Source organism: Arachis hypogaea, chromosome 9 (genome assembly GCF_003086295.3).
Source record: "Arachis hypogaea cultivar Tifrunner chromosome 9, arahy.Tifrunner.gnm2.J5K5, whole genome shotgun sequence".
NCBI lineage: Eukaryota > Viridiplantae > Streptophyta > Magnoliopsida > Fabales > Fabaceae > Arachis > Arachis hypogaea.
Window position 1 is genome coordinate 84,260,378 of NC_092044.1, and position 12,372 is coordinate 84,272,749.

The window sequence follows — 12,372 nt, forward strand, 5'->3', positions numbered from 1 at the left end:
GATTTTGCTTTCCCATTGTAAGTATTCCTTAATTTTCTCTTTTATGACATTACTTGTTCTACACTTTCTTCTACTTTTCATTTCTCTTACTAATTTATATAGTTTTGCAATTTTAGATTTCTAATTGGTTAATTTGATGTTTGATGCTTACTTTATGTTTGTTTGAGTTGCCTTTATTGATTTTGATCATTTATGGTTCATAGCTTTTTTTTATCATTTTTCCAATTTTTCCATGTTTTATATTTGTGCCCTTTATGTGTTTGATAAAATGTCAATTTTAGTTATGGGATAATTTTCACCCCTTGGCTTGGGGAAAATGAGTATATGGATTACTAGAGCCATAATGTCCAACATTTAGTGATAATTCTTGGGTTGTTAGTTGTTATTGTTTCCACTAACGCTAGCTTTTTACTAAGGTAATTAGTAAGTTAGCTAGGATTTGTGGATTAATAATAATTATGCTCACTTGACTAATCCTTCGATGTTAAGGGTTGACTTAGTGAGATTAATCAATCATAATTATCATAGTTGTGGTTATGGCAAGGAAAGGATTCCATAACTCATCCCAAGTCAATGTTTTATTTATGTTTTAAATCACATTTTCATCACTTTATAGTCTTACTTGTTTATATTGCATACATAGTTCTTTTATTCCTTTATTAGTTTATTAATTGCAATTTTGCCTTGTTCTTTAATACCTTTATTGCTTACTTCTTCATTGAAAACATCCATTGCTTTCCACAACCAAAATTGTATGCACTTGTTGTCACTAGTTCCTAGGGAGAACAACCCGAGATTTAACTACTCTCGGTTAAATTTGGTTTGAATTGTGACATTATCTTGAATTGAATTTTGATTGAGAGGATCCATTGCCGGTTTGGACTATACTCACAACGGAATTACTTTATCTAGTTTTCCGAATTGGCATGATTCTCATCTATCAAAATTTTGGTGCCGTTGCCGGGGAGCTAGCGTCATAAGTGCTATATTTTGGTTGTTGTAAATATGTCCATAGTGCGAATAGATACTTTTTGGGTTGTTTGCTTGTTTTTACTATTAATTAGGATTTATGTTTATTTTGTTAATTGATGTCTTTAGTCTTTATTTTCTATTTTCTCTATGAGTTATCACCCTCTTGGTTTGGAGTTTCGTTGTGATTATTTTGTAGGGATTGATAACTTCTACTTTGGATTGCATCATGTGATTGGAACATCAATTTTGGAAGGAGCAACCTCCTCCATACTACAATGAGCCATACCCTTCCCAATGCACATACCCAACCCAAGGATATGGTGGATTTCACTTTGATCATACACCCCTACCACCATATGCCTATGACTCATACCTCCAACATAATCCTCAACCACCACATTTTCAAACACCACACCACTACTATCAACAACCACATTCTTATATACCACCTCAAGATACTTATTAACATGAGTCACCTCCCACATGCACAACTTTCTTTCCACCTAATGAACCTTCTCCCTTATCTAATTGTGAAGCTATCCCATCATTGGCCCAAGACCATCAAGACCTTCAAGCTTTTCTACAAGAGCAAGAAGGATTCCAAAGCACACAAGGAAAATTCATGGCTACCATAGGCGAAGCGGTAAACCGCTTAATCCTCCTATGCTCATCCAATCAAGGCATTCCTTTTGAGGAATGTGAGGGATCAACTAAGGCTTGTAGCAAAGAGGAGAGCATGGAGCCACAAGGGAAAGAAGAAGGGTTAGAGCTTGAAGTGCAACTAGAGGAAGAAAGAGAAGTATGTGAACTGGAGGAGAGAAAGGAGGAGTTAGGCGAGAGATTGATCAAGATGAGAATTCCATCATAAATGATTTTTTGTCCTCCTTGATCAATCCCCTTAATAATCCTAATGAGCCTCTTCCGATTGAGTTTGAGGGAAACATGGAGGTAGACTTCTCACAACCTCCTTGTTATGATTTGAGTGATGGGGAAGAGTAAGTTGGTGAGGAAGTGACTCCGTTCCAAGAGCACATTGAGTGGGTGACAATTTCACCATTGAACTTCATTGGCCCCCATCAATATGCTATCTTGGAGACGGACTACCAACTCAAGGTCCTTCATGGGTTAGTACATGGTGGAGATGGGTGTATTGGTTGCAAAGCAAGTCCAAGGTTCTTCAAGAAGACTAATTCAAGAATTGGAGTTCAAGTATGGTGTGAACCACAATTGGGTGATTTCCGGAGAGTGTTAGGTTGTTACAAGGGTCAATTAGGAGTGATGAGCGGATAATTTATACGCTTTTTGGCATTGTTTTTAGTATGTTTTTAGTATATTTTAGTTAGTTTTTATTATATTTTTATTAGTTTTTAGTTAAAAATCACTTTTCTGGACTTTACTATGAGTTTGTGTGTTTTTCTGTGATTTCAAGTATTTTCTGGCTGAAATTGAGGGACTTGAGCAAAAATCTGATTCAGAGGCTGAAAAGGACTGCAGATGCTGTTGGATTCTGACCTCGCTGCACTCAAAGTGGATTTTCTGGAGCTACAGAAGCCAAATTGGCGCGCTCTCAATTGCGTTGGAAGGTAGACATCCTGGGCTTTCCAGCAATGTATAATAGTCCATACTTTTCCTGAGATTTGATGGCCCAAACAGGCATTCCAAGTCAGCTCAAGAATTCTGGCGTAAAACGCCGGAACTGGCACAAGAATGGGAGTTCAACGCCCAAACTGGCACAAAAGCTGGCGTTAAACTCCAAGAAAAGTCTCTACACGAAAATGCTTCAATGCTCAGCCCAAGCACACACCAAGTGGGCCCGGAAGTGGATTTTTATGTAATTTACTCATCTTTGTAAACCCTAAGCTACTAGTTCTCTACAAATAGGACCTTTTGCTATTGTATTTACATCCTGGAATCTTTTGATCACTTTAGATCTTAGAATCATCTTTGGACGTCTAGTTCTTAGATCATTGGGGGCTGGCCTCTCGGCCATGCCTAGACCTTGTTCTTATGTATTTTCAACGGTGGAGTTTCTACGCACCATAGATTAAGGTGTGGAGCTCTGCTGTACCTCGAGTATTAATGCAATTACTATTGTTCTTCTATTCAATTCAGCTTATTCTTGTTCTAAGATATCACTTGTTCCTCAACTTGATGAATGTGATGATCCGTGACACTCATCATCATTCTCACCTATGAACGTGTGCCTGACAACCACATCCGTTCTACCTTAGATTGAGTGGATATCTCTTGGATCCCTTAATCGGAATCTTCGTGGTATAAGCTAGAATTGATGGCAGCATTCAAGAGAATCCGAAAGGTCTAAACCTTGTCTGTGGTATTCTGAGTAGGATTCAAGGATTGAATGACTGTGACGAGCTTCAAACTCGCGATTGTGGGGCGTTAGTGACAGACGCAAAAGAATCACTGGATTCTATTCCGACATGATCGAGAACCGACAGCTGAATAGCCGTGCTGTGACAGAGCGCGTTGGACATTTTCACTGAGAGGACGGGATTGTAGCCATTGACAACGGTGATGCCCAACATACAGCTTGCTATGGAAAGGAGTAAGAAGGATTGGATGAAGACAGTAGGAAAGCAGAGAGATGAAAGGGACAGAGCATCTCCATACGCTTATATGAAATTCTCACCAATGAATTACATAAGTATCTCTATCTTTATTTTATGCTTTATTCATAAATCATCTATAACCCTTCGAATCTGCCTGACTGAGATTTACAAGATGACCATAGCTTGCTTCATACCAACAATCTCCGTGGGATCGACCCTTACTCGCGTAAGGTTTATTACTTGGACGACCCAGTGCACTTGCTGGTTAGTTGTGCGAAGTTGTGATAAAGAGTTGAGATTGCAATTGTGCGAATGATGAGCGGATAATTTGTACGCTTTTTGGCATTGTTTTTAGTATGTTTTTAGTATGATCTAGTTAGTTTTTAGTATATTTTTATTAGTTTTTAGTTAAAATTCACTTTTCTGGACTTTACTATGAGTTTGTGTGTTTTTCTGTGATTTCAGGTATTTTCTGGCTGAAATTGAGGGACTTGAGCAAAAATCTGATTCAGAGACTAAAAAGGACTGCAGATGCTGTTGGATTCTGACCTCCCTGCACTCGAAGTGGATTTTCTGTAGCTACAGAAGCTCAATTAGCACGCTCTCAACGGTGTTGAAAAGTAGACATCCTGGGCTTTCCAGCAATATATGATAGTCCATACTTTGCCCAAGATTTGATGGCCCAAACCGGCGTTCAAAGGCACCATCAGAATTCCCAACGTTAAACGCCGGAACTGGCACAAGGATGGGAGTTAAACGCCCAAACTAGCACCAAAGCTGGCGTTTAACTCCAAGAAGAGTCTCTACACGAAAATGCTTCAATGCTCAGCCCAAGCACACACCAAGTGGGCCCAGAAGTGGATTTTTATGTCATTTACTCATCTCTGTAAACCCTAGGCTACTAGTTCTCTATATATAGGACCTTTTACTATTGTATTTGCATCTTCTGATCTTTGGAATCTTTTGATCTTTAGATCTTTTGATCATTGGGAGGCTGGCCTCACAGCCATGCCTAGACCTTGTTCTTATGTATTTTCAACGGTGGAGTTTCTACACACCATACATTAAGGTGTGGAGCTCTGCTGTACCTCGAGTATTAATGCAATTACTATTGTTCTTCTATTCAATTCAGCTTGTTCTTGTTCCAAGATATCACTTGTTCTTCAACTTGATGAATGTGATGATCCGTGACACTCATCATCATTCTCACCTATGAACGTGTGCCTGACAACCACCTCCGTTCTACCTTAGATTGGGTGGATATCTCTTGGATTCTTTAACCGGAATCTTCGTGGTATAAGCTAGAACTGATGGCGGCATTCAAGAGAATCCGGAAGGTCTAAACCTTGTCTGTGGTATTCTGAGTAGGATTCGATGATTGAATGACTGTGACGAGCTTCAAACTCCTGAGGGCGGGGCGTTAGTGATAGACGCAAAAGAATCACTGGATTCTATTCCGGCCTGATTGAGAACCGACAGATGGATAGCCGTGCCGTGACAGGGTGCGTTGAACATTTCCACTGAGAGGATGGGAGGTAGCCACTGACAACGGTGAAACCCTTGCATACAGCTTGCCATGGAAAGGAGTAAGAAGGATTGGATGAAGACAGTAGGAAAGCAGAGAGACGGAAGGGACAAGCATCTTCATACGCTTATCTGAAATTCCCACCAATGAATTACATAAGTATCTCTATCTTTATCTTTATGTTTTATTCATCATTCATAACCATTTGAGTTTGCCTGACTAAGATTTACAAGGTGACTATAGCTTGCTTCATACCAACAATCTCTGTGGGATCGACCCTTACTCGCGTAAGGTTTATTACTTGGACGACCCAGTACACTTGCTGGTTAGTTGTGCGAATTTGTGATAAAGAGTTGAGATTGCAATTGAGCGTACCATGTTGATGGCGCCATTGATGATCACAATTTCGTCCACCAAGTTTTTGGCGCCGTTGCCGGGGATTGTTGAGTTTGGACAACTGACGGTTCATCTTGTTGCTTAGATTAGGTATTTTTTTCAGAGTTCTTAAGAATGAATTCTAGTGTTTCAAGGTGATGTTCTTATCATCACCAAGGCTGATTGATCTTCATCAATTTAGCTCTTGAATGCAACGTTCTGCTGAAGCTTGGCTAGCCATGTCTAATTCCTTTAGACTGAAGCTTTAGACTAACATTGCATGATTCCTGGAATTCTCATTAAGAATTTTGATATCTTTATTTTCTTTTCCACTTAATTTTCGAAAAACACAAAAAAAAAAAATTTACAAAATCATAAAAACCAAAAATATTTCTTGTTTGAGTCTAGTGTTTCATGTTAAGTTTGGTGTCAATTGCATGTTTCTATTCTTTCTACATTCATGCATGTGTCTTCATTAATCTTCAAGTTGTTCTTGATGGTTTCATTGCTCTGATTTTTAAATTCTCTTGACTTGAGTGTTTTGTGTGTCTCATATGCATTCTCATTTTGTTAGTGTCAGTAGTATACAAACTGTTAAGTTTGGTGTCTTGCATGCATTGTTATTTGATTTTAGTTGCATTTTGATTATTCCTCTTTATTAAAAATCCAAAAATGTTTTTAATATTTGTGTCTTTTCAAGTCAATAATACAGAGAATTTGAAGATTCAGAACACACTGCAGAGGAATTACACAGAAAAAGCTGGGCGTTCAAAACGCCCAGTGAAGAAGGACAGACTGGCGTTTAAACGCCAGCCAGGGTACCTGGCTGGGCGTTTAACGCCCAAAAGGGTAGTAGCTTGGGCGTTAAACGCCAGAATGTGCACCATTCTGGGCGTTTAACGCCAGGATGGCACAAGAGGGAAGATTTTGTTTTCAAATCAAATTTTTTTTTTTAGTTTTCAAAATCTTTTCAAAATCAAATCTTTTTCAAAATCAATTTCTTTCTATTTTCAAAAATACTTGCTATCAATTAAGGATTTGATTCAACATTTCAAGTATGTTGCCTTTTCTGTTGAGAAAGATTTAATGTTTGAATCATATCTTTTCTTGTTAGCCAAGTTATTAATTTTTAAAATCAAATCTTTTTTAAAATGTTTTTCAAATCATATCTTCTCAATCACATCTTTTTAAAAACCAATCATATCTTCTTAACCACATCTTTTTCAAAATAGTTTTCAATCAAATCTTTTTGATTTCTAATTTCAAAATCTTTTTCAAAAATCACTTTAATTCTTTCTCAATCATGGTTTTCGAAAATCAATTAAAGTTTTTCAAAATGTTTTCAAAATCTTTTACTTAATTTTCGAAAATTTCTTCCCCTCTTCTCACATCCTTCTATTTATGGACTAACACTATTCCTTAATGAACAATTCGAACTCCATCTTTCTTGATAAGTTCGAATTTTCTACTTCTGCCTTCTATTTTTCTTTTCCTCTGACACCTCAAGGAATCTCTATACTGTGACATAGAGGATTCCATATTTTCTTGTTCTCTTCTCTTTCATATGAGCAGAAGCAAAGACAAAAGCATTCTTGTTGAGGCTGACCCTGAACCTGAAAGGACCTTGAAGCGAAAGCTAAGAGAAGCTAAGGCACAATTCTCTGTAGAGGACCTAACAGAAATCTTCAAAGAAGAAGAACCCATGGCAGCCGAAAACAACAACAATGCCAACAATGCAAGGAAGGTGCTGGGTGACTTTACTGCACCTACTCCCGACTTCTATGGGAGAAGCATCTCTATCCCTGCCATTGGAGCAAACAACTTTGAGCTTAAGCCTCAATTAGTTTCTCTAATGCAATAGAATTGCAAGTTCCATGGACTTTCATTGGAAGATCCTCATCAGTTCTTAGCTGAGTTCTTGCAAATCTGTGACACTGTCAAGACTAACGGGGTTGACCCTGAGGTCTACAGACTTATGCTATTCCCTTTTGCTGTAAGAGACAGAGCTAGGACATGGTTGGACTCACAACCTAAAGAAAGCCTGAACTCTTGGGAAAAGCTAGTCAATGCCTTCTTGGCAAAGTTCTTTCCACCTCAAAAATTGAGTAAGCTTAGAGTGGAAGTCCAAACCTTCAGACAGAAGGAAGGAGAATCCCTCTATGAAGCTTGGGAGAGATACAAACAATTAATCAGAAAGTGTCCCTCTGATATGCTTTCTGAATGGAGCATCATAGGTATTTTCTATGATGGTCTGTCTGAACTGTCCAAGATATCTTTGGATAGCTCTGCTGGAGGATCTCTTCATCTGAAGAAGACGCCTACAGAAGCTCAAGAACTAATTGAAATGGTTGCAAATAACCAATTCATGTACACTTCTGAAAGAAATCCTGTGAACAATGGGACAAATCAGAAGAAAGGAGTTCTTGAGATTGACACTCTGAATGCCATATTGGCTCAGAACAAGATATTGACTCAGCAAGTCAATTTGATTTCTCAAAGTTTGTCTGGAATGCAAAATGCACCAGGCAGTACTAAGGAAGCTTCATCTGAAGAAGAAGCTTATGATCCTGAGAACCCTTTAATGGAAGAGGTGAATTACATGGGAGAACCCTATGGAAACACCTATAATCCTTCATGGAAAAATCATCCAAATCTCTCATGGAAGGATCAACAGAGACCTCAACAAGGTTTCAACAATAATAATGGTGGAAGAAACAGGTTTAGCAATAGCAAGCCTTTTCCATCATCTTCTCAGCAACAGACAGAGAATTCTAAGCAGAACTACTCTGCCTTAGCAACATGGTCTCTGATCTAATCAAAACCACTCAAAGTTTCATGACTGAAACAAGGTCCTCCATTAGAAATTTGGAGGCACAAGTGGGTCAGCTGAGCAAGAAAATTACTGAACTCCCTCCTAGTACTCTTCCAAGCAATACAGAAGAAAATCCAAAAGGAGAGTGCAAAGCCATCAATATGGCCGAATTTGGAGAGGAGGAAGAGGCAGTGAACGCCACTGAGGAAGACCTCAATGGACGTCCATTGGCCTCCAATGAGTTCCCCAATGAGGAACTATGGGAATCTGAGACTCAAAATAAGACCATAGAGATTCCATTGGACTTACTTCTGCCATTCATGAGCTCTGATGAGTATTCTTCCTCTGAAGAGGATGAGTATGTCACTGAAGAGCAAGTTGCTAAATACCTTGGAGCTATCATGAAGCTAAATGACAAGTTATTTGGAAATGAGACTTGGGAGGATGAACTCCCTTTGCTCACCAAAGAACTGGATGACTTGTCTAGGCAGAAACTGCCTCAAAAGAGACAGGATCCTGGGAAGTTTTCAATACCTTGCACCATAGGCACCATGACCTTCAAGAAGGCCTTGTGTGACCTAGGGTCAAGTGTAAACCTCATGCCTCTCTCTGTAATGGAGAAGCTAGGAATCTTTGAGGTGCAAGCTGCAAAAATCTCACTAGAGATGGCAGACAACTCAAGAAAACAAGCTTATGGACTTGTAGAGGATGTTCTGGTAAAAGTTGAAGACCATTACATCCCTGCTGATTTCATAGTCCTAGAGACTAGGAAATGCATGGATGAATCCATCATCCTTGGCAGACCCTTCCTAGCCACAGCAAAGGCTGTGATTGATGTTGATAGAGGAGAATTGATCATTCAAGTGAATGAAGAATCCTTGGTTTTTAAGGCTCAAGGATATCCCTCTGTCACCATGGAGAGGAAGCATGAAGAGCTTCTCTCAAAACAGAGCCAAACAGAGCCCCCACAGTCAAACTCTAAGTTTGGTGTTGGGAGGCCACAACCAACTTCTAAGTTTGGTGTTGAACCCCCACATTCAAACTTTAAGTTTGGTGTTGGGAGGTTCCAACATTGCTCTGAGCATCTGTGAGGCTTCATGAGAGCCCTCTGTCAAGCTACTGACATTAAAGAAGCGCTTGTTGGGAGGTAACCCAATGCTATATTTTATCTATTTTTCCTTTGATATTTTATGTTTTCTGTAGGTTGATGATCATGAGAAGTCACAAAATCAATTAAAAAAGCAAAAACAGAATGAAAAATAGAAAGAAAAACAGCACACCCTGGAGGAAGATCCTGCTGGCGTTTAAACGCCAGTAAGGCTAACAGATGGGCGTTTAACGCCCAGTCTGGCACCATTCTGGGCGTTTAACGCCAGAAAGGGGCACCAGACTGGCGTTAAACGCCAGAAAAGGGCAAGAAGTTGGCGTTAAACGCCAGAAAGGGGCACCAGCCCGGCGTTTAACGCCAGAATTGGCACAAAGAGCAATTTTGCTCGCCACTTGGTGCAGGGATGACTTTTCCTTGACACCTCAGGATCTGTGGACCCCACAGAATCCCTACCTACCCCACCACTCTCTCTCTCTTCTTCACCCATTCACCATCACCTCAACACCTCTTCCCCAAAAACCCTTCACCTATCAATTCCCATCTTTCTCTTCACCACTCACATCCATCCTTCATAAAACCCCACCTACCTCACCATTCAAATTCAAAACACTTTCCCTCCCAAACCCACCCTCCCATAACCGAAACCTAACCCTCTCCCCACTCCTATATAAACCCATCTTCACTCCTTCATTTTCACACCACCTAAACACTACTTCTCCCCCCTTTGGCCGAACCACAAAGCCATTTCCTTCTCCTTCATTTCTTCTTCTTCTACTCTCTTCTTTCTTTTTTTGCTCGAGGACGAGCAAACCTTTTAAGTTTGGTGTGGTAAAAGCATTGCTTTTTGTTTTTCCATAACCATTTATGGCATCCAAGGCTGGAGAAACCTCTAGAAAGAGGAAAGGGAAGGCAAAAGCTTTCACCTCCGAGTCATGGGAGATGGAGAGATTCATCTCAAGGGTGAATCAAGACCACTTCTATGAAGTTGTGTCCTTGAAGAAGGTGATCCCCGAGGTCCCTTTCAAACTCAAAAAGAGTGAATATCCGGAGATCCGACATGAGATCCGAAGGAGAGGTTGGGAAGTTCTTACCAACCCCATTCAACAAGTCAGAATCTTAATGGTTCAAGAGTTCTATGCCAATGCATGGATCACCAAGAACCATGATCAAAGTGTGAACCCGGACCCAAAGAATTGGCTTACTATGGTTCGGGGGAAATACTTGGATTTTAGTCCGGAAAATGTAAGGTTGGCATTCAACTTGCCCATGATGCAAGGAGATGAACATCCTTACACTAGAAGGGTCAACTTTGATCAAAGGTTGGACCAAGTCCTCACAGTCATTTGTAAAGAGGGCGCCCAATGGAAGAGAGATTCAAGAGGAAAGCCGGTTCAATTGAGAAGGCATGACCTCAAGCCCGTGGCTAGGGGATGGTTGGAGTTCATCCAATGCTCAATCATTCCCACTAGCAACCGGTCCGAAGTTACTATAGACCGGGCTATCATGATTCATAGCATCATGATTGGAGAAGAAATAGAAGTTCACGAGGTGATATCCCAAGAACTTTATAAGGTGGCGGACAAGTCCTCTACCTTGGCAAGGTTAGCCTTTCCTCATCTCATTTGTCACCTCTGTTATTCAGTTGGAGTTGATATAGAGGGAGACATCCCCATTGATGAGGACAAGCCCATCACTAAGAAGAGGATGGAGCAAACAAGAGACCCCTCTCATCATCAAATCCCTGAGATGCCTCAAAGGATGCACTTTCCTCCACAAAACTATTGGGAGCAACTAAACACCTCCCTAGGAGAATTAAGTTCCAACATGGGACAACTAAGGGTGGAGCATCAAGAACATTCCATCCTACTCCATGAAATTAGAGAAGATCAAAGAATCATGAGAGAGGAGCAACAAAGACAAGGAAGAGACATTGAGGAGCTCAAGCACTCCATAGGATCTTCAAGAGGAAGAACAAGCTGCCATCACTAAGGTGGACCCGTTCTTTAATTTCCTTGTTCTTTATTTTTCTGTTTTTCGAATTTTAGTGCTTATGTTTATCTATGTTTGTGTCTTGTGATCATTAGTGTCTTAGTGTCTATGCCTTAAAGTTATGAATGTGCTATGAATCCATCACCTCTCTTAAATGAAAAATGTTCTTAATTGAAAAAGAAAAGAATTGCATGAATTTTGAATTTTATAACAGTTTAATTATTTTGATGTGGTGGCAATACTTTTGTTTTCTGAATGTATACTTAAACAGTGCATATGTCTTTTGAATTTGTGGTTCATGAATGTTGGCTCCTGAAAGAATGATGAAAAAGGAGACATGTTATTGAGGATCTGAAAAATCATAAAAATGATTCTTGAAGCAAGAAAAAGCAGTGAATACAAAAAAATATAATAAAGTCATGATCCAAGGCAAAAAGAGTGTGCTTAAGAACCCTGGACACCTCTAATTGGGGACTCTAGCAAAGCTGAGTCACAATCTGAAAAGGTTCACCCAGTTATGTGTCTGTGGCATGTATGTATCCGGTGGTAATACTGGAAGACAGAGTGCTTTGGGCCACGGCCAAGACTCATAAAGTAGCTATGTTCAAGAATCATCATACTTAACTAGGAGAATCAATAACACTATCTGGATTCTGAGTTCCTATAGAAGCCCATCATTCTGAATTTCAAAGGATAAAGTGAGATGCCAAAACTGTTCAGAGGCAAAAAGCTAAAAGCCCCGCTCATCTAATTAATACTGATATTCATAGATGTTTTTGGAATTCATTGCATATTCTCTTCTTTTTATCTTATTTGATTTTCAGTTGCTTGGGGACAAGCAACAATTTAAGTTTGGTGTTGAGATGAGCGGATAATTTATACGCTTTTTGGCATTATTTTTAGTATGTTTTTAGTATGTTTTAGTTAGTTTTTATTATATTTTTATTAGTTTTTAGTTAAAATTCACTTTTCTAGACTTTACTATGAGTTTGTGTGTTTTTCTATGATTTCAGGTATTTTC

At 39.5% G+C, this 12,372-nt stretch overlaps 1 non-coding gene across 1 annotated transcript; it reads right to left on the minus strand.

Annotated features, from left to right (window-relative positions):
- Positions 1-7,549: 7,549 nt before the first annotated feature.
- LOC112713914 (small nucleolar RNA R71) lies at positions 7,550-7,657 on the minus strand. The gene has a single exon (XR_003158873.1). It is a non-coding gene; the product is annotated as a small nucleolar RNA R71 (small nucleolar RNA).
- Between the last annotated feature and the right edge of the window lie 4,715 nt (positions 7,658-12,372).